The 4855-nt window shown below is 45.5% G+C and overlaps 1 non-coding gene across 1 annotated transcript; it reads right to left on the minus strand.

Annotated features, from left to right (window-relative positions):
* Positions 1–4067: 4067 nt before the first annotated feature.
* LOC131934447 (5S ribosomal RNA) lies at positions 4068–4186 on the minus strand. The gene has a single exon (XR_009385748.1). It is a non-coding gene; the product is annotated as a 5S ribosomal RNA (ribosomal RNA).
* Between the last annotated feature and the right edge of the window lie 669 nt (positions 4187–4855).

The following is a 4855-nucleotide window of genomic DNA, read 5'->3' on the forward strand; positions in this document are numbered from 1 at the left end:
TTGGCCAGCTCACCGGGCAGGAGGAGACGGACAGCGGTCTGGATCTCCCTGGAGGTGATGGTGCTGCGCTTGTTGTAGTGGGCAAGACGGCTGGCTTCAGCTGAAATGCGCTCAAAGATGTCGTTGACGAAGGAGTTCATGATGGACATGGCCTTGGAGGAAATGCCAGTGTCAGGGTGCACCTGCTTCAAGACTTTGTAAATGTAGATGCTGTAGCTTTCCTTTCTCCTCCTCTTCTTTTTCTTGTCACCGGTGCGTACGGCTTTAGCCTTACCGGCCTTCTTGGCTCCCTTGGAAGAAACTTTAGGTGGCATGTTGTTTTCTTTTCAACGGCTTGAACAGAAATGAGGCGAACCCACCGCCGGCCGCCCTTTTATATGAAACGGCGAGGAAATTTGGAGAGTACGAGTACGAGTACGAACGCCAAGCCGCTACGCAGCCAATCAGAACGCTCGCTTGGTGACGAACGGATTTCCTCGCCGTTTCGTATAAAAGGGCCGATCTCGCCGTTAAGTCTTCATTCATAGCCTACAGCCGCAATCGCTGTGTCGCTATACTCTTCTCGCTCCTAACCAACTCACAATGTCCGGACGTGGTAAAGGCGGTAAAGTCAAGGGAAAGTCCAAGTCTCGCTCCTCCAGGGCAGGCCTTCAATTCCCAGTCGGACGTATTCATCGTCTGTTGAGGAAAGGAAACTATGCTGAGCGTGTCGGTGCTGGTGCCCCAGTCTACCTAGCCGCCGTCCTCGAGTATTTGGCCGCTGAAGTGCTCGAGTTGGCCGGCAACGCTGCCAGAGACAACAAGAAGACAAGAATCATTCCTCGTCACCTCCAGCTGGCCATCCGTAACGACGAAGAGTTGAACAAACTTTTGTCGGGTGTCACCATCGCCCAGGGTGGTGTCCTCCCCAACATCCAGGCCGTGCTTCTGCCCAAGAAGTCACAGAAGACACCCGGTGGCAAGAGCTAAACAGTGTCACCCTGCTGCCCACTGTCCACCTAGCCTACTACTGTCCTTTTCAGGACAACCAAAGTTTACCCAATTAGCTTTCGTTGTGTGTCAATGAACAAAAATCGAGTTTTCCAACCCTACCCTACCCTACTTGTTTCAAACTGTATTAATAACGCATCAATATGTCACTCACTAGCAGTATGAGATCATTATTATAGATGTATAATACTTACACTGGTTTACACGAGCAGAACAGGGAGGGGGGCGGTCATATTAATAGTAGTAACTGGACATATTTTAGGGGTATTCGCTCATAGATACAAATGTAAATAGAATCTTTTTTTCTTTAAATGTGCTCCGTTTAACCCTTGTCTACAAGAAATAAGGGTGGTCGTTATTTTAAAATTCTATTCTTTAACCCACCGCTAGTCTACCATTTTTATTTTATATCTTCTTGTTTTTAAAAACAAATATGTTTGATTACAATCCTTCCCCCTCATTTATTTACACACTATTATTACCGCCGATCGAGCGGGCGAATTGGGTAAGAATTGGGTCAGAATATCTACATAGGTCTATAGACTAGGTCTAGATCTAGATTGTTTCATGCAGTCTATGTTGGGTTCTTTTCTAATCACTCACACACATTCATAATTCATTGAAGAGGACAGAAGCAAACACACCGTTACCCATGACAAGCGGCACAACCAAGGATTTCATTTGAACGAAGAATATTTTGTGTTATCGGCCCTGTCTGCTATTAATAGATCGCTCGGCTGGATACCGAGCGATCTAAAAATAATCTGCTAGGTATGTCGACGCTGTCTCAACGTTGTGTGGCTGCTTCTGGCCAATCAGCGTTGTTAAACTCGTACTCGTCCAATGGGAGAGCTTCGTTGCGCTAAGGGTTTGGCGGACGGTTATAAAAGGACCAGCAGCGCTGGGCTGCCACATTTCTTAAACTGACTATCATCCAGTTGAGATACCGCCATGGCCAGAACAAAACAAACCGCCCGTAAATCCACCGGAGGCAAAGCCCCACGTAAACAGCTGGCCACCAAAGCCGCCAGAAAGTCAGCACCAGCCACCGGCGGTGTTAAGAAGCCCCATCGTTACAGGCCTGGAACCGTCGCCCTGAGAGAAATCCGTCGTTACCAGAAGAGCACTGAGCTGCTCATTCGCAAGCTGCCATTCCAGCGCCTGGTCAGAGAAATCGCCCAGGACTTCAAGACTGACCTTCGCTTCCAGAGCTCCGCTGTCATGGCCCTGCAGGAGGCTAGCGAGGCTTACCTCGTCGGTCTGTTTGAAGACACCAACCTGTGCGCCATCCACGCCAAGCGTGTCACCATCATGCCCAAGGACATCCAGCTAGCCAGACGTCAAACCACCACCCCCTGTCCTCAACCAAGGTCCTTTTTAGGACCACCTGACAACGTTCAGATTAGCAGTGAAGGTCCCCCACCTCACGAGTTTCCACCCACCCACCCACTACACCCCCTGCCCATGTCTGCCACTCTACTACTACTACTACATCTATTAGTATTATTCTGGGGGATGCGGGAGATAGGTTCTATTCATTTATCTCTTTAATTCAACTCACACATCACATTGCTATTTGAATTCGTGTATGCATGCTGTTGATATTGTTTTATTTATCTCAAATGTGAAGAAAGGAGAGAATAAATTTTATATTTTTCTTTCACCCACCCACCCACCACCCTATCCATTGCTTTTTAAAATATATAAAAAAGAAAAACCCTTTAGGGTTAGAGCTAGATATCTAGATCTTAATCGGAGAGCAGAAATTATTCTTAACGACTACACGCCATAGATTATTTAATTATTAGAAGCCTAACTAACCTATTCGTTTCACGATGTAAACAAACCACTGCGAGTACGGAGCGGAGTACGAGAATATTATTTCGTTCGTACTCGACCAATCAGCGTTCGAGATTCTCTCGTACTCGCATAATGAGCTCGCTCGTACTCGCATAATTAGGTGTAGGGAAATATTTCAGTTTTATTCGCACAAAACGGTGAAAATAACGTCTAATACCATATTTTAACATGACAAACGTGGATCTTTTCTATGCCTACACGTGTGGGCAATGAAACTCTTTATTTTTTATCCAAGGGTCGCATAGCAGAATAGGTGAAAAAATGACTTTGAAAACGACACCGTTAGCCGACAAGCCAGCAACATTCCAGTCGACACGGCAAGCTGCTTTTTCATTGGCTGGCTCATTCGCCGACCGCTTTTGGTTGGGCGGTGTCCGCCATATTGAACGAACTCGAGCCCAGGACCGTATATAAGGAGCGAGTTTCTCTGCAGACGGCGTTTTTCGAACACTCGTTCATCAACAAAGAAAAAAAATTCAATATGTCTGGCCGAGGCAAGGGTGGTAAGGGACTCGGCAAAGGAGGCGCCAAGCGTCACAGGAAGGTGTTGCGTGATAACATCCAAGGTATCACCAAGCCAGCCATCCGTCGTCTTGCTCGCAGAGGTGGTGTCAAACGTATCTCTGGTCTGATCTACGAAGAAACCAGAGGTGTCCTCAAGGTGTTCCTTGAAAATGTCATCCGTGATGCCGTCACCTACACTGAGCACGCCAAGAGGAAGACCGTCACTGCTATGGATGTCGTCTATGCTCTGAAACGTCAAGGTCGCACCCTGTACGGCTTCGGCGGTTAAACTCAACCCAGGACCACCCATTTGTTCTACCCATCCGGCCCTTATTAGGGCCACCCATACGTTTCCGAATTAGCTCGAGTGGTTGTAACCCCTACACGAATGTTTTCCATACCTACCCCTTACTTACTGAGTTACTTCTTCCTCCTTATTACTTAGGTTTGATTGTACAATTATTTGGTTGTAGCCTACTTAGTTTATTTATTTAATTTGGGCAGAGTGGTCATCTTTCCTTTGGTTTTTAAGGGGTTTGTTTCCATGGGTGGGGAGGGTCGAGGTAGCCTACCGTGAAGGCACAAAAGAAACAAACAAAAAATATTTCGATATTACAAAAGTGTTCACAGGTATGTGGTGAACTTAGGAAAGAGTACAGGTGGTAAGAATAGGTGTCCAGTGGGGTAAAAACAAAAGACAAAAGATGAAAAAAAGTCTACAACACGTGGTGTTCCCAAGCGGTCACCCATCTAAGTACTAACCACGCCCGACGTTGCTTGACTGCGGTGATCGGACGAGAACCGGTATTTTCAACGTGGTATGGCCGTAGACATCGGTGTGAGAAAATTGGGGCTTATAAATATACTCAAACGAAATCAGCAGTTATTCGTCCTTTTCTGGCTACAATAATGATTTCACTGCTTTCCTCATATTATTTCAATAATAAAAAACGCCCTAAATCGCCACAAAAGCGAAACATTGTTTTAATATCGAATACTATGTGCCTTTTTTTCCCTCTACAGCCATTGGTCGCTATTTTTAACCTGAGGCGGTAACCACCGGTAGACTTCCCTGAGCTACTAATTTTCGAGCATCGCGCGTTGTAAAATACAAAATAAATACATTTTCCCCATTTTCCTTGACTAAAATCAGAAAACCAGGTGCCCCCTGCATCCGACCTGTCCTTTAACTATCGCTTTCATGTGAAATGATCTATCGGAAAGGCGATACTTTAACTTTTTTGGGTCTCCCGCTCACTCACTCCTTCCGAAACATTCTGCACGAATTCATTCAATTTTAATCCAACTCATCACATAGATCTAGATCTAGCCGCCTACAAGTCTACTAATTTAATGTTTGAGAAATAGTTCAATGCTTTTCATTTATTAATTATTCTTTTAACCTTTTCCCACGACAACTGGCACATTTATTTTCAGTCTATTAATATTCTGGCTTTATTTTAAAACACGCAACTAGGCGTCGATCTAGAATTCTAGATCT

This window comes from Physella acuta, unplaced genomic scaffold (assembly GCF_028476545.2).
Source record: "Physella acuta isolate Inbredline_101_S28 unplaced genomic scaffold, ASM2847654v3 ptg002827l, whole genome shotgun sequence".
In the NCBI taxonomy this organism is placed as follows: domain Eukaryota; kingdom Metazoa; phylum Mollusca; class Gastropoda; family Physidae; genus Physella; species Physella acuta.